At 49.0% G+C, this 22273-nt stretch overlaps 1 pseudogene; it reads left to right on the top strand.

Moving 5' to 3' along the window:
- The first annotated feature begins 6554 nt into the window (after window positions 1-6554).
- On the top strand, window positions 6555-21175 carry LOC115415906 (vascular cell adhesion protein 1-like; annotated as a pseudogene).
- The last annotated feature ends 1098 nt before the right edge of the window (window positions 21176-22273 follow it).

The raw sequence follows: 22273 nt of genomic DNA on the forward strand, positions 1-22273 counted from the left end.
TTTTATGTATTTTTGTTGTATTTTTGTTTGAATGGAGCTGATTTAGTTTGGACTGTTTTTGTTTTTTGTAAACTGAAGGATCAGGTGACCAGCTCTGTCGCCATAGTTACAGTATTTACCTCTGATTATGGGAGTGGTCAGTGTTCTGTGTCCTGATTGGTCCACGGACTGATACTAAACCTGCTCTGGTGGATCTGGTGGATCTGTTGGATCTGGTGGACCTGGTGGATCTTATGGATCTGGTGGACCTGTGGTAAAAGTGCTCCGATACAAACAAACCGATTAAAAGTCCACTCGCAGTCACTGAAAACTTTGAGTCCATATTTTTGGACATCATTTTTCTTTTAAACCCTAAACTGGACTTTTTCATCTGAATCATTTGTTTTAGATACTGGCACAGAAACACAAATCTAAAGTTTACAGAAGAATTTCAAAACCAAAAACTGAACAGTAGAAAATGGCCCCTGCCAAACACACAGTCCCAACAGTAGCGGTCCTGGTCCTGGTCCTGGTCCTGGACTCGGTCTATGTTCACCAGAGCCTGTGGTGTTGTGGCGTTCCACCAGGTTTGGGACCAGCCCATACATAGGCCTGGACTCAGACCGGCCTCCACCATACCCAGGCCCAACCTGCAGACCCATGATGCCTTCACTGGACTATCAATGGAGGCCTTTTTGGGCCTTTATTAGGGTGGTCCAACAATCCTGGTCAAAAATACAGTTTCAGATAACCTCAGTTAGAACCCTGCATTAGGTTTATTCATTCAAAGATGATTTAGGAAAAAATTTGGAAGAAAAAGCAGATTTTAGAGGCAGCGCAAGTTGCTAAAATTCCTGTAAATGGACTAATTGTTCATTTTCAGCACAGCCGAGCTGAGCTGTAAGAGAAGAGCAGGACTATCAAAACCAAATTCTGAGGAATTCGGCTGGAAATATATGGATGAAGTAACTCTGCCCACATCTGTGGTACTGGAGTAAATATATGGATGAAGTAACTCTGCCCACATCTGTGGTAATGGAGTAAATATATGATGAAGTAACTCCGCCCACATCTGTGGTAATGGAGTAAATATATGGATGAAGTAACTCCGCCCACATCTGTGGTACTGGAGTAAATATATGGATGAAGTAACTCCGCCCACATCTGTGGTACTGGAGTGAATATATGGATGAAGTAACTCCGCCCACATCTGTGGTACTGGAGTAAATATATGGATGAAGTAACTCCGCCCACATCTGTGGTACTGGAGTGTAGAACTGGTTGTGGTCCATTCTGTGACTCCAGTGTGACACCAGAGCAGAAGCAGCTGATGGTGGACACCATGATGTTAAATGCAGGTTCTTTGGTTCCTCTAAAGCGTTGGGATGTCCTTCATCCATCAGATTGTGAAGGGAAGCAGATCAGGGCTTTTGTCTCCACCAGCACCATGCGTCTGTTTGAACCTTTGGATCTGCCACAAACATTCTGAACAGTTCCTCCAGTAGACTGGGCTGATGATGCAGACTTTCAGAAGGAGGAGAAAACTGGGCATTCCACTAAAGCTGTCAGTGATGTCACTGACAGAGGGGCGGAGCTTATTCCAGACTTCAACTGTAGCCGAACAACAAATGCAGATCACAAACAGTACTGGCAACAAGCTGTCAAAGAACACAGGAACAGTTTCGGTCATTTCAATAAACCAACAGTGGTTGAGGACTTTCTAAGGAACATTTTTATGTGAGTGTCAGTTTGATTTGGAGAATAAATTGACAGATTCTTCTAATCTGCTTTATTCATTTGGACAGTTCTGTTAGAGTATATAGAGACATCTGCACCTGTCTGGGACACCTCTGAATATGAATTAATTTGCATAAAATTTGGACTGAAGTAATTTGGCCAGATATGGAACCAAATGCAGGGTTCGAATCCAGAGAATCTGAAAAACAATTTTTTTGGACCACCCTAGCCTTTATACAGGCCTTTTTTGGGCCTTTATATAGGCCTTCCAAACCAATCCTCAGATTGTGCAGACCACTGAGTGTCTGTTCAGTGTGTATTTGGTTCACTTTAGTAAACAGACCAACCCATGAGCACTGAACCATGACAGCAGAACAACTGATCATGATCTGAACTACCAGCACTAAGGCAGCAAGAAATGAACAATGAAGAATTACAACCAACTACAAGTAGAAATATACAGACATTTATACAAGTAGAATATACAGACATTTAGACCCAAAAAGTTTCTACTGACTGTCAGTAGAGTTGAACCGACTGAAACTGATGTGTGGGATTATTAACACTGTGAGATATGGGGGAGTTAGGTAACCATAACCCACCACCTACCCAACAACCACCCACCACCGACCATCCACCGATGCCTGTGGTTTTATCGGACAGTTTTATCAGATGACGGTGGTTTTATCGGATGTCTGTGTTTTTGAGCTGCAGTCTGAAGTCGTCCGTCACCAATCGATCAGAACATATTTACTGTTTAAATCTTCTACCTCTTCTGGACGTCTGTTGTGTTTTTCATGTATTTAAAAGGGTTTACACGTCACAGCCTTAAAAAACTTTCACAATAAAAGCTGAAGGGACCAAAAGGTTCAGGGTTCTTTCCCAGATGCAGATCATCTGTTAAATGAATGAGTGAAGTGCCTTCAACGCCTCTGAGTAAGGAATGTGTCCTGGTTTAACCCTGAAGGATTCTGGGAGATGGAGTTTTGAATCCCATACACGGACACAGCAGAGGCTTTTATTTTGGAATTCACTGAGTTTTAAAGGTGGTTAAATGAACAGTTTGAATGAAGGGAACCTGTCAAAAATAAATGATGTCACTGAGCAATAACCAATAAAAGGACTGTCCTTCTGTTTGAGTCTGTGATTCTGTTCCTGTCCGTCCAAATATCAGGGCTTTGGTTTTTAGGATGACAGACGGACAGACAGACCGGTCCAACCCGTCTGTCTGTCTGGGACTGTGGACAGAAGGACAGGTCTGACAGACCAGACCAGAACCAGGACTGGAACACAGACCAGACACTAACGTTCAGGGTCAGGGTCTGGGACCTGGGTCTGGGCCTTGGTCTGGATCTGGGTCTGGGTCTTAGAGGGACACTGGACCTATTTTTCCTAAATGAAAGAACCGAAGACACTGTCTGGACTGGACTGGACTGGACCGGACTTGAACCTGCAGCAAGAGGGCCAACTGCCTCATGAAGGACCCCACCCCCACCCTGCACATGCACTGTTTGTCCCCCTTCCCTCAGGAAGAAGACTGTGGAGCATCCAGAACAGAAGCAGACTGAAGAACAGCAACAGCTGAGAGGAACTGAGGCACCGTCCTCTGACCCAGGGGGGACACACCAGGACCTAAACTGACCCAAGGGGGACACACCAGGACCTAAACTGACCCAGGGGGGACACACCAGGACCTAAACTGACCCAGGGGGGGACACACCAGGACCTAAACTGACCCAGGGGGGACACCAGGACCTAAACTGACCCGGGGGGGACAGACACACCAGGACCTAAACTGACCCAAGGGGGACACACCAGGACCTAAACTGACCCAGGGGGGACACACCAGGACCTAAACTGACCCAAGGGGGACACACCAGGACCTAAACTGACCCAGGGGGGACACACCAGGACCTAAACTGACCCAAGGGGGGGACAGACACACCAGGACCTAAACTGACCCAAGGGGGACGGACACACCAGGACCTAAACTGACCCAAGGGGGACGGACACACCAGGACCTAAACTGACCCAAGGGGACGGACACACCAGGACCTAAGGTGGACCTCATGGCTCTGCTCAGACCCTCTCTCCTTGCTGTTCGTGTTCTGTCCTTCAGTGTGGACTGTTTTTGGGTTCAGTTGTAAATCATGTAGTTATTTTAAAGTTAAATTTTAGATTTTTTTGACTTATTCTTCTAAATTAGCCTTAGTTTTAGTCCATTGGATGCATTCATTTATGTATTAGTTCTTTATTCTATTGCTGTGGCTTATTCAGGTCCTCAGTCACCAGTTTGGTTCTTTCTTTATGATGGAATGACAAATAAACTCCTTTGAATCCTTTGAACCCATTTTCCCGGACGGGACCCGGACCCGTCCTCCCGTACCAGACCTGGACCTGGTCCTGCTGCAGTCCCTCCTCTGTCCACCAGGGGGCTCTGTGGTTCAATCAGACATAAAGACGCGGATCAGGGGGCGTTTGTGTCTGAGCTTAGGGGGTCCGGACCTGGATCAGACCTGGATCAGACGTGGATCGGACCTGGTCCAGACCGGCTCTAGTACCTCTCCTCCTCCTGGTTCTTCCTCCTGGTTCTTCATCCCTCCTTCTTCTTCTTCTTCCTCAGTTGATCATGGATCCTCTTCATCTTTTCTCAGGTGACGACATTCATGTTTTCATCTAAATCTGCTTTTGTTTCACATTTATTTAATTCTATGTTTATTCGGTTCAGTGGTTCACTCAGTAGAGACGCGCGTGTCCGTAGACAGAAACACGGTGACGCGCATGTCCGTGGACATAAACACAGTGGTTTTTACTGGGTTGAAACACGCAGCTGCCGTGCACGCGCATCATCTTAAGTGAATCAAACAAAAGTGATTTTGGACCAAATGAAATGAAATGAACCAGCTGCAGTTCAGTCTGTTTGTTTCGGTTCAAATTTTCTCCTTTTACTGTTTGAACAGTTTGGATCTGAGCTGAACTGATTATTGATTTATTCAAGCCTTTCAAAGATTAAAAAAAAAAAAAAAAAAGTCAAATGCTTGTTTTTGTGATGCACGTGACAGTCACATGATTCTAGTCCCGTTCAAACAGTAGAATATGCGGTTGGTCACGTGCCTAATCAATAAAATTATTGATCTGCTTAATAGAATTGTAAGTCTAATTAATAGAATTATTGATCTGATAAATAGAATTATTGGTCTAATTAATAGAATTATTGATCTGATAAATAGAATTATTGGTCTAATTAATAGAATTATTGGTCTGATAAATAGAATTATTGGTAAAATCAATAGAATTATTGGTCTAATTAATAGAATTATTGATCTAATTTAATAGAATTATTGATCTGATCAATAGAATTACTTTTCTAATCAATAGAATTATTGGTCTAATCAATAGAATTATTGGCCTAATTAATGGAATTATTGGTCTGATCAATAGAATCATTGATCTAATCAATAGAATTATTGGTCTACTCAAAAGAATTATTGGTCTAATTTATAGAAATATTGGTCTAACTAATAGAATTATTGATCTAATCAATAGAATTATTGGTCTAATTAAAAGAATTATTGGTCTAATCAATATAATTATTGGTCTAATTAATATAACTATTGGTCTGATCAGTAGAATTATTGGTCTGATCAATAGAATTATTGAGCTAATTAACAGAATTATTGGTCTGATCAATAGAACTATTGGTCTAATTAATAGAATTATTGGTCTAATCAATATAATTATTGGTCTAATTAATAGAATTATTGGTCTAATCAATATAATTATTGGTCTAATTAATAGAATTGTTGGTCTAATTATTATAATTATTGGTCTGATCAACAGAATTATTGATCTGATCAATAAATTATTGGTCTAATCAATCAAGTGTTACTGTAAACAAACCACAGCTAATTCTCATTGGTTTCATTCAGTCACACATTTTTTTTAATTGATAAAAACAGGAACAAAGTGCAGAACAGGATGGATGTAAACTGTGGACTGGACTAAACTGGACTGGACAGCAAAGGGTTAAAGTGTGTTTAATATACTCACCTGGACACCCAGGGTTAAAGTGTGTTTAATATACTCACCTGGACACCGCAGGGTTAAAGTGTGTTTAATATACTCACCTGGACAGCAGAGGGTTAAAGTGTTTTAATATACTCACCTGGACACCAGGGTTAAAGTGTTTTAATATACTCACCTGGACAGCAGAGGGTAAGTGTTTATATACTCACCTGGACAGCAGAGGGTTAAAGTGTGTTTAATATACTCACCTGGACACCACAGGGTTAAAGTGTGTTTAATATACTCACCTGGACACCACAGGGTTAAAGTGTGTTTAATATACTCACCTGGACACCACAGGGTTAAAGTGCGTTTAATATACTCACCTGGACACCACAGGGTTAAAGTGTGTTTAATATACTCACCTGGACAGCAGGGTTAAAGTGTGTTTAATATACTCACCTGGACACCACAGGGTTAAAGTGTGTTTAATATACTCACCTGGACACCACAGGGTTAAAGTGTGTTTAATATACTCACCTGGACACCACAGGGTTAAAGTGTGTTTAATATACTCACCTGGACACCACAGGGTTAAAGTGTGTTTAATATACTCACCTGGACACCACAGGGTTAAAGTGTGTTTAATATACTCACCTGGACCACAGGGTTAAAGTGTGTTTAATATACTCACCTGGACACCACAGGGTTAAAGTGTGTTTAATATACTCACCTGGACAGCAGAGGGTTAAAGTGTGTTTAATATACTCACCTGGACAGCAGAGGGTTAAAGAGTGTTTAATATACTCAACTTGTCGTTTATTTGTGTCTGTTCTTCAGTGCTGGTGATGTCATCATGGTGCGTTCAGGCGCTCAGAGTGGACGTGTTTCCCAGAATGCCTCTGTTCAGACTGGGGGGGCGCCAGCAACTGGTCTGCTCGGTTCTGGACTGTCCCGACGCTCAGCATCTCCTGGACGCTGCTGGACGACCGCCGCTGACCGGCACGTCCAGTCCACAGAAGTCAGTCTGTGGTGACCTTTGACCCCGTGATGACCGAGCATGAGGGCGCTCTGCTGTGTAAAGTCAGCTGTAGAGGAGAACAGAGGCAGGCCAAGAGTAGCGTCCAGGTGTACGGTGAGTCTGTGAACGCACCACAGAGAGAGAGAGGAGAGAGAGAGACAGGCCAAGAAGCGTCAGGTTCACTGTGAGTCTGTGAATGCACCACAGAGAGAGAGAGAGAAGAGACAGAGAGAGAGACAGAGACAGGCCAAGAGCAGTGTCCAGGTGTACGGTGAGTCTGTGAACGCACCACAGAGAGAGAGAGACAGAGAGAGAGACAGGCCAAAGAGCAGCGTCCCGGTTTACTGTGAGTCTGTGAATTCACCACAGAGAGAGAGAGAGAGAACAGAGAGAGAGACAGAGACAGGCCAAGAGCAGTGTCCAGGTATACGGTGAGTCTGTGAACGCACCACAGAGAGAGAGAGACAGAGAGAGAGACAGGCCAAGAGCAGCGTCCAGGTTCACTGTGAGTCTGTGAATGCACCACAGAGAGAGAGAGAGAGAGACAGAGAGACAGAGAGACAGAGAGAGAGAGAGCGAGAGAGAGAGAGACAGGCCAAGAGCAGTGTCCAGGTGTACGGTGAGTCTGTGAATGCACCACAGAGAGAGAGAGACAGAGATGTCCAGGTACGGTGAGTCTGTGAATGCCCCAACAGAGAGAAGAAGCAGAAGAGAGACGGCCAAGAGAATCGTCCATTTTCAATGTGAGTCTGTGAATGCCCACAGATAGAGAGAGTGAGAGACATAGAGAGAAGAGAGAGCGAGAGAGAGAGAGAGAGAGAGAGACAGGCCAAGAGCAGCGTCCAGGTTTACTGTGAGTCTGTGAACGCACCACAGAGAGAGAGAGGAGAGAGACAGACAGAGAGAGAGAGAGAGAGAGAGAGGAGAGAGAGACAGGCCAAGAGCAGCGTCCAGTTTACGGTGAGTCTGTGAACGCACCACAGAGAGAGAGAGAGACAGAGAGAGAGACAGGCCAACAGTAGCGTCCAGGTTTACTGTGAGTCTGTGAATGCACTACAGAGAGAGAGAGATAGAGACAGAGAGAGAGACAGAGACAGGCCAGAGCAGTGTCAGGGTGTAACGGTGATTCTGTGAACGCACCACAGAGAGAGAGAGACAGAGAGAGAGACAGGCCAAGAGCAGCGTCCAGGTTTACTGTGAGTCTGTGAATGCTCCACAGAGAGAGAGAGAGAGAGAGACAGAGAGAGAGAGAGCGAGAGAGAGAGACAGGCCAAGAGCAGCGTCCAGGTTTACTGTGAGTCTGTGAACGCAGCAGCACGTTCCATTCTGTCTCCAGTTATTAGCCTGTTCCATTCTGTCAGTTTCCAGTTATTAGCCTGTTCCATTCTGGCTCCAGTTTCCAGTTTATAGCCTGTTCCATTCTGGCTCCAGTTATTAGCCTGTTCCATTCTGTCTCCAGTTATTAGCCTGCTCCATGCTGTCTCTAGTTTCCAGTTATTAGCCTGTTCCATTCTGGCTCCAGTTATTTGCCTGTTCCATTCTGTCTTTAGTTTCCACTTATTAGCCTGTCCCATTCTGGCTCCAGTTATTTGCCTGTTCCATTCTGTCTCTAGTTTTTAGTTATTAGCCTGTTCCATTCTGTCAGTTTCCAGTTATTAGCCTGTTCCATTCTGGCTCCAGTTATTAGCCTGTTCCATTCTGTCTTTAGTTTACAGTTATTGGCCTGTTCCATTCTGGCTCCAGTTTCCAGTTATTAGCCTGTTCCATTCTGGCTCCAGTTTCCAGTTATTAGCCTGTTCTATTCTGGCTCCTCCCACAGCTTTCCCATCAGCCCCTCTGATCCGAGGTCATGACGCTCTTCGTTTGGGGGCAGAGTCGACCCTGGTCTGTGAAGTCCTGGACCTGTACCCCCCAGAGATGTTGACCCTGGACTGGATCAGAGGAGACCACATCCTGCAGAGCAGCATGGGATCGGTCCGGTCTACGTACAGGTTCACCCCCCACAGACCGGACTCAAGGGCCCACATCAGCTGCAGGGCCACGCTGGACCTGAAGGACCTGCCCGCTGAGGACCGGATCAAGGAGACCACGGTCCAGCTGAACCTGCTCTGTGAGTCCAGTGGGGTCCAGGAGGGTCCAGTGGGGTTCAGTAGGGTTCAGTGGGGTCCAGGAGGGTTCAGTGGGGTTCAGTAAAGCCCAGGAGGGTTCAGTGGGTCCAGGAGGGTCCAGGAGGGTTCAGTGGGGTTCAGTAAAGCCCAGGAGGGTTCAGTGGGGGTCCAGGAGGGTCCAGGAGGGTTCAGTGGGGTCCAGGAGGGTCCAGGAGGGTTCAGTAAAGCCCAGGAGGGTTCAGTGGGGTTCAGTGGGGTCCAGGAGGGTCCAGGAGGGTTCAGTGGGGTTCAGTAAAGCCCAGGAGGGTTCAGTGGGGTTCAGTGGGGTCCAGGAGGGTCCAGGAGGGTTCAGTAAAGCCCAGGAGGGTTCAGTGGGGTCCAGTAGAGTCCAGTGGGGTCCAGGTTCTTCAGTGCGTCCACCCTCAGCAGTGATGGTGCGTTCAGGTTCTTCAGTGCAGTGATGGTGCGTTCAGGTCGTGACAGTGGAACAGCTCACACTAAAGGACACTGAATCCACCTTAATGCTCATATTTGGTCATTTAAAGGCTGGGCTCCTGTGTGTGTGGTGGTGGTTATCTTGACTCCGCCTCCTCTTCCTTTCAGATGTTCCTGTCATTACCCTCTGACTCCGCCCCCTCTTCCTTTCAGAACCTTCTGTCATCACCTCTGACTCCGCCTCCTCTTCCTTTCAGTGCTCCTGTCATCACCTCTGACTCCGCCTCTTCTTCCTTTCAGATGCTCCTGTCATCACCCTCTGACTCCGCCTCCTCTTCCTTTCATACACTTCTGTCATCACCTCTGGCTCCGCCTCCTCTTCCTTTCAGATGCTCCTGTCATCACCTCTGACTCCACCTCCTCTTCCCTGACTCCACCTTCTCTTTTCTGACACCCACCGCCTCCTCTTCTTTCAGATGCTCCTGTCATCACCTCTGACTCCACCGTCCTCTGTTCTGGTCATGGTGGGCTCTCCTCTGAACCTCAGCTGCTTGGCGGACGGAAACCCCGCCCCCGGTGGGTCACCTGGAGCTTCCAGACACCAGACGGACGCTCTGTGCCACTCGGCGCCGGCCACAGGCTCCTCCTCCCGGCGCTGACGCTGTCCGGGTCAGGACGGTACGAGTGCCGGGCGTCCAATGCGGAAGGAAACATGACGGCGGCGGTCCAGGTCACAGTTCACGGTGAGACCCCACCTCCTGTTTAATTGACAGTCCTCTGAATCACGGATGTAATCTGACACATCCCGATTGTCCCGCCTCCAGCTCCACCCACCAACACCTCGGTCTCCGTGAGTCCAGATGAGGAGGTGGTGGAGGGTCAGGAGGTCACACTCACCTGCCACTCAGAAGGAGCTCCGCCCCCTATGCTGGTGCTAAAGAGAGAGGAGGTGGAGCTGCAGAGGACAGACTCCCGCCTCCTCCTACCTGATTTTCAACATATCCTCTGCCCAGCTGGAAGACTCCGCCCACTACCAGTGTGAAGCCTCCAACCAGTATGGAGCCCAAGTGGACAACAGGACGGTCACTGTCAGAGGTCAGAGGTCAAACACACCAGAGTGGAGAACAGGTTCATGAGGGTCAGAGGTCAAACACACCAGAGTGGAGAACAGGTTCATGAGGGTCAGAGGTCAAACACACCAGAGTAGACAACAGGTCCATGAGGGTCAGAGGTCAGAGGTCAAACACAACAGAGTGGACAACAGGTCCATGAGGGTCAGAGGTCAGAGGTCAAACACACTGTAGTTCAGGGACTGTAGGACCTTTGTGCGTCCCCAGTCTGACCTGTGTGGGTGTGTCCTGTCTGACCTGTGTGGGCGTGTCCAGTCCATCCTCTGCAGGTGCAGGTCATGCAGCAGGTAGCGGCAGCTGATCGGGGTTCAGGTCTGGTCCTCACCTGCCAGGCCTCCGGGTGTCTCCACCCCCCCACCCTCACCTGGAGGAGGACGGTGCGGGTGGGACCGGAGCGGGCGGGGGCGGTCCTACAGAGGACGACGGAGTGGAGCAGGATGTCCCGCCTCCACCTGCAGAACCTGGACCTGATGGACGGAGGAGGATACAGCTGTGAGGCCAGCTGTGGGTCTGTGGTCCGAGCGGGACACACCCATGTCCACGTCTATGGTCAGTCCACACTTCTGTCCCTCTGTCTGTCTGTCTGTTCCTCTGTCTGTCTGTCCAATCCTGTCTGTCTGTCTGTTCCTCTGTCTGTCTGTCCAATCCTGTCTGTCTGTCTGTCTGTCCTCTGTCTGTCTGTCTGTCCAATCCTGTCTGTCTGTCTGTCCTCTGTCTGTCTGTCCAATCCTGTCTGTCTGTCTGTTCCTCTGTCTGTCTGTCCAATCCTGTCTGTCTGTCTGTCCTCTGTCTGTCTGTCTGTCCTCTGTCTGTCTGTCCAATCCTGTCTGTCTGTCTGTCTGTCTGTCCAATCCTGTCTGTCTGTCTGTCCTCTGTCTGTCTGTCCAATCCTGTCTGTCCTCTGTCTGTCTGTCCAATCCTGTCTGTCTGTCTGTTCCTCTGTCTGTCTGTCCAATCCTGTCTGTCTGTCTGTCTGTCCTCTGTCTGTCTGTCTGTCCAATCCTGTCTGTCTGTCCTCTGTCTGTCTGTCCAATCCTGTCTGTCTGTCTGTCCTCTGTCTGTCTGTCCAATCCTGTCTGTCTGTCTGTTCCTCTGTCTGTCTGTCCAATCCTGTCTGTCTGTCTGTCCTCTGTCTGTCTGTCTGTCCTCTGTCTGTCTGTCCAATCCTGTCTGTCTGTCTGTCCTCTGTCTGTCTGTCCAATCCTGTCTGTCCTCTGTCTGTCTGTCCAATCCTGTCTGTCTGTCTGTCCTCTGTCTGTCTGTCCAATCCTGTCTGTCTGTCTGTCCTCTGTCTGTCTGTCCAATCCTGTCTGTCTGTCCTCTGTCTGTCCTCTGTCTGTCTGTCTGTCTGTCCTCTGTCTGTCTGTCTGTCTGTCCTCTGTCTGTCCTCTGTCTGTCTGTCTGTCCTCTGTCTGTCTGTCTGTCCTCTGTCTGTCTGTGGGTTCATTTGTTTTGCAGCTCTCTCTGCTTTTTCACTGTTCCGTTCATGCTTATATCTGTGGTGATTACAGTTCCATCCTCTGTCACTGAGGCTCCTCACACCAACAGAAGGACCCACATGAGTGTGTGGAGCTGGAGGACTGTGTCCAACCACATCTGCACGTCTGCTCCTCTTTTCTTTTCCTTTGTGGCTCCTGCTTCTCCACACTGTGTATATGTGAGTTTGAGTGGGCACTTTCTTCCTATCCCTCATTCTCTCTCTCTCTCTCTCTCTCCAGACATTCTAAACACAGTCCATGTGATCATGTGACGAAACCTTTTCAGTGGATTGGGTTGTGGGAGGACAGGAAGAGAGGAAGAATGTTGAGGGGGGGGGGGGCGTTAAGTGGTTGTATCTGCTGAGTCCTTGAAAGTCTGTTTGTGTGTGAAAAATCATCAGGGTTATTTCTGGACTACAAGGGTCTGGGGGGGGGTGCAGTGAGAGTCCTGCTGGTCAGAGGTCAGAGGTCATGGTGTTATTGGAATGTTGTTCCAGTAGAAGGAAGACTTCCTCCTACAGATGAGACTGACCATGGAGGGAGGGGGGGTGGGGGTGGGGTGGGGGGTGGGGGGGCAGGACACAGACAGATGGGGATGGGAATCAAGAATCGGTTCCTTTTGAGAACCGGATCCTAGTAGCTCAATTCCTTGGAATCGTTTGCCTGCCTGCTTAACCATTCTGCTTATTGATTCTACCTTAGTTGCGCATGAGCGATGACATGTTTTGGTCAGAATGCAGACAACATGGTGTTGAGGCAGAAGCGGTCCAAACAGACCACACCAGGTCCAAACAGACCACACCAGGTCCAGTTGAACACTGTCAAAGGTTCCATTTCTTCTAAAGGGTGGAATCCTCCAATCTGTTCAAACATTTGTCCACATGGGATTCATTTATAGGAATGTCACGTATTTGATTCTCTACTTAGTGACACGTGTGAATCTAGCAGCAGAGTGAACACCAGGCCCAGTTCTGGTTCTGGTGCAGGCAATACATGTCGTATCCAAATACAAGTTTCTGAAGGTAGGGGAAAGGAAATGAGGTGCACAACAACGGAGCTGAGCAGAGTTGAACCGGTTCCATGTAGTGGACATGCGGCACTAGAGGAATTAATGCATGCCCCCCCCCCCCCCAACTGGGCCTGGCATCATCTGTTCTTATTATTAGTTCATACTGTATATGCTCTATTTTCTGTGCAGATGGAAATATAAAAGACAGTTAATGTAAACACACCTGTTTGTACTCTTTTATCTTTTATTCCCTCAGCCAATGACAATCTATAAGAGAATCAGATCAATAAGCAAAATCAATAATGGAATCAGAATCGTTAAATTCTTATCGATTCCCATCCCTACAGACAGACAGAACGTGTGCGTGTGTCCTCTGGTCCATCAGTTGTTCCTGTTTATCTGAGTGTTTCTGTTCATCCATGGTTCTCTTTCAGAACATGTCAGACACATTAGACGTCTGGACAGACTGTAGAACACACTGAAGAACTGGACTGAGCTCCTCCCAGATCCCAGGGAGGCTGGGACATTGAGTCCCCGTGGACCGTGTCTCCACCTCCATTGTCGAAGCGGCTGCTCGGATCTGTGGTCCGGGTCTCCGGTGCCTGTCGTGGCGGCAATCCCCGAACCCGGTGGTGGACCCCGGAAGTAAGGGATGCCGTCCAAGCTGAAGAAGGAGTCTGATGAAGTCTTGTTGGCTCGTGGGACTCCAGAGGAGCTGATGGGTACCGTGGGCCAGTGTGCTGCAGCCCGAGCGGTTGTGGAGGCAAAAACTGGGGTCTGGGTGGAGTTTGGGGAGGCCATGGAGGAGGACTATCGGTCAGCCTCGAGGAATTCTGTCAAAGCGTCCATCGCCTCAGGAGGTGAAGCAGTGCACCACCAACACTGTTTCCAGTGGAAGTGGGAGGAGCTGACCTCCACTGGGGGTGTGGTCGGACAGTGGAAGGAATACTTGGAGGATCTCCTCAGGTCCCCACTGTCACATCTTCCATGGAGGAAGCAGAGGCTGAGGTCTCAGAGGTGGACTGGTCCATCACCCCAGCTGAAGTCATACAGGTGGTTGGACAGGGCTCCAGGGTGGATGAGGTCCGCCCTGAGTCCCTTCAGTCTCAGGATGTGCAGGGACTGTCCTGGTGGACTCGTCTCTGTAACATGGCGTGGCAGTTAGGGACAGTCCCACTGGACTGGCAGACCAGGGTGGTGGTCCCCCTTTTAAAAAGTGGGACTGGAGGATGTGCTCCAACCACAGGGGTCCCACTCCTCAGCCTCCAGGGGAAAGTCTATTCCAGGTACTGGAGAGGAGGATCCGACCGATAGTCGAACCTCAGATCCAGGAGGATCAATGCGGTTTTCGTCCCGGTCGTGGAACACTGGACCAGGTCTACACTCTCCATCGGGTACTCGAGGGTTCATGGGAGTTCGTCCAACCGGTCCGCATGTGTTCTGTGGATTTGGAGAAGGCGTTGGACCGTGTCCCTCATGGTATCCTGTGGGGGGTGCTTCGGGAGTATGGGGTCTGGGATCCTCTGCTCAGGCCAGTCCAGTCCCTGTATGACCGAAGCAGGAGTCTGGTTCACAGTCAGTCAGACCTGTTCCAGGTGCATGTGGGACTCCTGCAGGACTGCCCTTTGGCACCGGTTCTGTTCATAATTTTTATGGACAGAATTTCTAGGTGCAGCCAGGAGCCAGAGGGGGTCCGGTTTTGGATCAGATAAAGGTGGTCTGCCCTCTCCAGGTCAGTGGAGAGTCTTTGCCCCAAGTGGAGCAGGTCCAGTATCTGGGTCTGGTTCACAGTGAGGGAAGGATGGAGGTTCAGATTGACAGGTGGATGGGTGCAGCGTCTGCAGTGGTTGTATGGGTCTGTTGTGGTTCAGAAGGAGCTGAGCCCAAAGGAGAAGGTCTGGATTTACCCTCAGTCTACGTTCAGACCCTCACCTGTGGTCATGAGCTTTGGGTCAGAACCCAAAGGACCAGATCCAAGATACAAGCGGTCCAAATGAATTTCCTCCGTAGGGTGGGAGGGGTCCACCCTTAGGGATAGGAGGAGGAGCTCAGTCATGTGGGAGGAGCTCAGAGTAGAACCGCTGCTCCTCCACGTCCAGAGGAACCAGCTGAGGTGGATCAGACATCTGGTTCAGATCCTCCTGGACTCCTCTTTGGGGAGGTGTTCTGGGCATGTCCCACCAGGAGGAGGAGTCTGAGGAGAGGGAGGAGTCTGAGGAGAGGGAAGTCTGGGCATCCCTGCTTAGACTGTTACCCTCGCAACCCGGCCCCAGATAAGAGAAAGAGAATTGATGGATGGAATGGACTGAGTAGGTTCTCTAGGTTCTGCAGGTTCTCCAGGCTCTATAGGTTCTATAAGTTCTCCAGGTTCTGCAGGTTCTTCAGGTTCTCCAGGTTCTCTGGGTTGTGCAGGTTCTCCAGGTTCTTCAGGTTCTCCAGGTTCTCTGGGTTCTGCAGTTCTACAGGTTCTCTATGTTCTCTAAGTTCTACAGGTTCTCTAGCTTCTCCAGGTTCTGCAGGTTCTCCAGGCTCTCTAGGTTCTCCAGGTTCTCTAGGTTCCGCAGGTTCTCCAGGTTCTCCAGGCTGATGGACTGCATCTCTGTTGTCTCTTCCTGTGCAGCATTCCCCTCTGATCCGGTTCTGGAGGGTCCTGGTTCGGTTCTGGTGGGTCAGGTGGCCATGTTCCGCTGTTCCGTCACTGACGTGTTCCCAGCCAATCAGCTGAGGATCCACTGGACCTCGGGGAACAGGTCTCTGATGGTCCAGGACACATTCTCAGGGAACAGGTCCCTGATGACCCAGGACACGTTCTCATCCTCCCAGTCGTCGCAGAATGTTTCATCTGTCCTGAGGTGGAGGGTGGACCAGGACCAGAGGGGCGGGACCATCATCTGCAGGGCAGAGCTACTGACAGAGGACGGTGTTGTGTGGAGGTCCAGGAGCAGCCACGCCCACCTGCACCTGCACCGTGAGTGTCCACATGTGGGCTCTGAGGTCCTGGTCCTGCTCCTAGTATCAGTCCTGGTCTTGGTCTTAGTCCTGGTCCTGGTCTCAGTCCTGGTCTGTCTGTTGCAGGTCCTCCCAGGGGTACCCAGGTCTCCGTCAGTCCAGGTCCGGAGGTGTTGGAGGGTCAGGAGGTCATGCTGTCCTGCCACTCAGACGGAGCTCCGCCCCCAATTCTGGTGCTGAGGAGGGATGGGGTGGAGCTTCAGAGGACAGACTCCACCTCCTTCCATCTCACCTTCAACATATCCTCCGCCCAGTTAGAAGACTCCGCCCACTACCAGTGTGAAGCCTCCAACCAGTATGGATCTGAAGTGGACAACAGGACGGTCACTGTCAGAGGTCAGAGGTCAAACACATGACTGGACAGTACAAGGGTTAAAGGTGGACGTTTGGGTCTGTAAGGGTTAAAGGTGGACGTTTGGGTCTGTAAGGGTTAAAGGTGGACGTTTGGGTGTTTAAGGGTTAAAGGTGGACGTTTGGGTCTGTAAGGGTTAAAGGTGGACGTTTGGGTCTGTAAGGGTTAAAGGTGGACGTTTGGGTCTGTAAGGATTAAAGGTGGACGTTTGGGTCTGTAAGGGTTAAAGGTGGACGTTTGGGTCTGTAAGGGTTAAAGGTGGACGTTTTGGGTCTGTAAGGGTTAAAGGTGGACGTTTGGGTCTGTAAGGGTTAAAGGTGGACGTTTTGGGTCTGTAAGGGTTAAAGGTGGACGTTTTGGGTCTGTAAGGGTTAAAGGTGGACGTTTGGGTCTGTAAGGGTTAAAGGTGGACGTTTGGGTCTGTAAGGGTTAAAGGTGGACGTTTGGGTCTGTAAGGGTTAAAGGTGGACGTTTGGTCTGTAAGGGTTAAGGTGGACGTTTGGGTCTGTAAGGGTTAAAGGTGGACGTTTGGGTCTGTAAGGGTTAAAGGTGGACGTTTGGGTCTGTAAGGGTTAAAGGTGGACGTTTGGTCTGTAAGGGTTAAAGGTGGACGTTTGGGTCTGTAAGGGTTAAAGGTGGACGTTTGGGTCTGTAAGGGTTAAAGGTGGACGTTTTGGGTTGTGGTTCTGGTGTCTGACCCAGTTGTTGGACATAAATAGAATGAGCCCTGTTTTTCTTTTGGTGTTCCATCTGTGTGAGTCACATGATCCAGTTCCTGAAGCACTGAGTATTGAGGACAGTTTGTTTTCAACTTTGTTTCGTCAACTTCATCCATAAACAAAAATACTCAATAATACCGGTCACATGTTTAACCCTTTAAATGACAGGGCTGGGATGGAAACTAATTCTATTTTGGATACAGAAAACAGGCTCCATCCTTCCACCACTTGGGTCCAGGACTCCCCACAGACCTGAAGAGGGCAGACCACCTTTATCTGGTCCAGAACCAGGACAGACCACCTTTATCTGGTCCAGAACCCCGTACTCAGATTTGTGCCGCCTTTCCACTACCGTGGAACCGGGTTGACTCCACTCCAGTACCACGTCCTGTTCCAGACCGTTTCCACTCTGGTACCAGGTCCTATTCCAGACCGTTTCCACTCTGGTACCGTTTCCACTCTGGTACCAGGTCCTATTCCAGACCGTTTCCACTCTGGTACTAGGTCTTATTCCAGACCGTTTCCACTCTGGTACCAGGTCCTATTCCAGACCGTTTCCACTCTGGTACCAGGTCCTATTCCAGACCGTTTCCACTCTGGTACTAGGTCTTATTCCAGACTGTTTCCACTCTGGTACCAGGTCCTATTCCAGACCGTTTCCACTCTGGTACCAGGTCCTATTCCAGACCGTTTCCACTCTGGTACTAGGTCTTATTCCAGACCGTTTACACTCTGGTACCAGGTCTTATTCCAGACTCTTTCCACTCTGGTACCAGGTCCTATTCTAGACCCTTTCCATTCCAGATCCTCCCTCTTTCCAGTCCCTGGTCGTCATAGCGATGCGGTGCGTTCCTTCTGTGTGCTCTGCTCACAGTTGCTGATAAACTCACTGGTTGCCTGTTGTCTGGTCAAACTCCTGCTGAATGTTTGCGTCTGAACCTCCTGGACAAACCATGGTGTAGTTTTACAGACTGTCATCATGTGGATTCACCTACTGACAGATTTACTTTTAGTATCTGGTCCCCAGTCCTGGAACGTCAGCGGAGGTGAGACCAAAAAACTAGTACCAGGTACCAGATTCCATAAAACTAGTACCAGGTACCAGATTCCAGGTCCTTTTTCATAATGGAAACACAAAAAGGTCGAGTCGGTACCACATAGTGGAAAAGCGGCATTGGAGGTCCTGATCCTCATCCCACTCCAAACCGCCCCAGGTCACGCTGAAGGTCCAGGTTCCTTGAGGCCAAATGGACAAAAGCAGAGATGAAATCCTATGGTCCCCAAACCGGACCCCCTCTAACCCCTTATGAACAGAACCGGTGCCAAAGGGCAGCCCTGTCGGAGTCCCACATGCACCTGGAACAGGTCTGACTGACTGTGAACCAGACCCCTGCTTCGGTCATACAAGGACCGGACTGGCCTTAACAGAGGGCCCCGGACCCCATACTCCCGAAGCACCCCCCACAGGAGACCATGAGGGACACAGTCGAACACCCTCTCCAAATCCACAAAACACATGTGGACCGGTTGGGTGAACTCCCATGAACCCTTGAGCACCCGATGGAGAGTGTAGACCTGGTCCAGCGTTCCACAACCGGGACGAAAACGACATTGTTCCTCCTGGATCCGAGGTTCAACTATTGGTCAGATCCTCCTCTCCAGTACCTGGAATAGACTTTCCCCTGGAGGCTGAGGAGTGAGATCCCCCTGTGGTAGGAGCACATCCTCGGGTCCCCTTTCTTAAAAAGGGGGACCACCACCCCGGTCTGCCAATCCAGAGGAACTGTCCCCGACTGCCACGCCATGTTACAGAGACGAGTCCACCAGGACAGTCCTGCACATCCATACCTAAAGTACTCAGGGTGAATCTGGTCCACCCCCGGTGCCCTGACACTGAGAAGTTTACCAAGCACCTGGGACCAGTCCACCTCTGAGATGGAGCAGTCCACCTCTGAGATGGAGCAGTCCACCTCTGAGATGGAGCAGTCCACCTCTGAGACCTCAGCCTCTGCTTTGTCCACAGAGGACATGGCAGTGGGATTGAGGAGATCCTCCAGGTCCTCCTTCCACCACCCGACAACATCCTCAACCCAGGTCAGCAGTCTGATCATGTGACCCACCTGGGCCCTCTGATCATGTGACCCACGTGGGCCCTCAGATCATGTGACCCACCTGGGCCCTCAGATCATGTGACCTCCCTGTTCTTGTGTCCCTCCTCAGCCCCTCCCAGGAACACCACGGTCCTGGTCCTTCCGTCGGCGGTGGTCCAGGAGGGTCAGAATGTCACCGTGTGCTGCCGGACCATCAGTTCCCCCCCGTCCACTGTTTACCTTAAACTGACCAATGGGACGGAGCTGCGGTCAGCTGATGGGACCTTCCTATTGGTCAACGTCACCGCCAGAGACTCCGGACTGTACCAGGTCAACGTGACCAACGACCTGGGGTTCCAGGTCAAAGTGTTCCGCATCAGCGTCACAGGTCAGTGACAAGAGGACCACCTGGACCAGAACCTGCAGAACTGGTCCCTGTGTTAGCTTTGCTCTGTTAGCTTAGCTCTGTTTTTAGACTAAAACAGCCCCAGTAAAACCACTAATCTCCTGTGTTAGCATAGCTCTATTAGCTTAGCTCTGTTAGCTTAACTCTGTTAGCTTAGCTCTGTCTGTCCCAGTTTAGTCTGAACCACAGATCAACAAATGATCGGGACATCCCATAATACTTGTGTCCATTCTTCTTCTCCTGTTTCAGAGAACTCCCTCAGTCCTCCAGGTCTCGTCGTCATCATCGTCCCCGTCGTCTGCGTCACTGCTGGACTCGCCGCCACCACTCTGGTCCTGGACTACCTGAGGCGGTCCAGGAAGAAGGGCTTCTACCACCTGGCCCGGTCCGCCCCCCCATCGACCTGAGGTCAGAACCAGGACCCACCCCACCTGGCCCGGTCCGCCCCCCCATTGGCTTGAGTTCAGAACCAGGACCCACCCCATCTGGCCCAGTCCGCCCCCCATCGGCCTGAGTTCAGAACCAGGACCCACCCCACCTGGCCCGGTCTGCCCTCCCATCGGCCTGAGTTCAGAACCAGGACCATCTGGCCCGGTCCGCCCCCCCATCGGCCTGAAGCTGAAACCAGAACCAGGACCCACCCTGTATGCCCCAGCCCCGCCCCCTGGTTATGATCATGTGACCTCTTGGTTCTGGTCGTTCTGACCCAGACCCGTTCATCATGTGACCTTTGACCTTCATCTCCTGCTTTAACATGAAACATCCCATGATATGTCCAGATCTGTCGTCTGATTGGTCAGCTCTTTGGTATTTCAGACGTAAACGGGCCAATCACAGACTGAACCCAAAACCATGTGAATTCAATCTGACACTGGTGTTCTGATCCAGTTCAGATTTGGACCGGATCAGATGGAGGACCGCTGAGAACCTGAGAGTCCAGTTAAAGAAGGAGGACATGAAAACCTGGACCAGTTCAGGACCAGATCTGGACCACTTCAGGACCAGTTCAGGACCAGATCTGGACCAGTTCAGGACCAGTTCTGAATCAGTTCTGAATCAGTTCTGGACCAGTTCTGGTTCTTCAACATTGAACTGGTTTCATTTCAGACCTAATTGTTTATTTTGTTCATTTTTAGTTTTTTGTTTTTTTTTCATTGATTATTTATGAATTTTAACATTCTTGTTTTTCTTTTAATTTTTTCAGTTTTGTATCTTTTTCATTTTAATGAATTTTTTGATTAGTTTCTTTTTCTTCTTGTTGATTGTTTTCTTCATTTGTGTTGTTTTGGTTGGTTATCGTTGTGTCTGAGCTGTTTTCAGTTGTTTGTTCAACATTAGTGCAGGTAAACCAGCGTGAACACATGCTTCACACAGAACTGACTGTAAATCAAAGCTCTGTTTGTGGTGGATTTTGTATCTGATGTCAGATTATCATCGAATGCTTCCTTTGGTTTAAATGTAAATCTGTTTGGATCCTTTTATTTCACAGTAAACTCTTCAGTGTGAATCTGAAACTGGATGTAAAGGCTTTTCTAATCAGCTACGACCTTTAATAACCTTTACTAACAGAAGGATTTGAAACACATCCAACATTGAACTGAATATAGAACTGAACCTGTATTTACTGAAATAAACTTGTGGGTTTAGAGTTAGGGTTAAGGTTAAGGTTAGGGTTAAGGGTTAGGGTTAAGGTTAAGGTTAGGGTTAAGGTTAGGGTTAAGGGTTAGGGTTAAGGTTAGGGTTAAGGTTAAGGGTTAGGGTTAAGGTTAGGGTTAGGGTTAAGGTTAGGGTTAAGGGTTAGGGTTAAGGTAAGGGTTAGGGTTAAGGTTAGGGTTAAGGTTAGGGTTAAGGTTAGGGTTAAGGGTTAGGGTTAAGGTAAGGGTTAGGGTTAAGGGTTAGGGTTAAGGTTAAGGTTAGGGTTAAGGTTAGGGTTAAGGGTTAGGGTTAAGGTTAGGGTTAAGGTTAAGGTTAGGGTTAAGGTTAAGGTTGGTCTAACTCTGCCTTAAACCTGTTGTTTTTTTCATCTAATTGCTCATTTGTTGCATTTATCACTTCATGCTTTTATTAAATATATTTATTTCCTCTGATGACTTCACTGGATTTGACAACCCCCCCCCCACACACACACACACACACATTTTCCTGGAAGTGGTCCTCGTTGCCATGGTAACAGCAGGCACCAATCAAACCCTCTGTCCTAAACAAAGTCAAAGACTGTTTGTGTTTATGTTCACAGAAAAAAAAGGAGACCCTGAAACTGAAACGGAACAAACCAAACTAGACAGACAGTTCTGCAGCTTCAGTGTCTGCTGTCAGCTTCAGTTCCTGTCAGCTTCAGTATCTGTCAGCTTCAGTTCCTGTCAGCTTCAGTATCTGTCAGCTTCAATACCTGTCAGCTTCAGTATCTGTCAGCTTCAGTTCCTGTCAGCTTCAGTATCTGTCAGCTTCAGTTCCTGTCAGCTTCAGTATCTGTCAGCTTCAGTACCTGTCAGCTTCAGTAACTGTCAGCTTCAGTACCTGTCAGCTTCAGTAACTGTCAGCTTCAGTATCTGTCAGCTTCAATACCTGTCAGCTTCAGTACCTGTCAGCTTCAGATCAGACTCAGTTTCAAACCAGTTTGTAAATGTAAACAGTTGAATGTGCTGATTGTCTCAGATCTCAAACCACATTTATAAACAGAACACAGAAAAGCTCCGTTTCATTTCATCTGCTTCATTTATTTATCAGATCAAACAGGTTTAGATCGCAGAAAACACAAACGTGTCTGTTTTTCATGAACTGATGAGTTCAGTTCG

This window comes from Sphaeramia orbicularis, unplaced genomic scaffold (assembly GCF_902148855.1).
Source record: "Sphaeramia orbicularis unplaced genomic scaffold, fSphaOr1.1, whole genome shotgun sequence".
NCBI classification, from domain to species: domain Eukaryota; kingdom Metazoa; phylum Chordata; class Actinopteri; order Kurtiformes; family Apogonidae; genus Sphaeramia; species Sphaeramia orbicularis.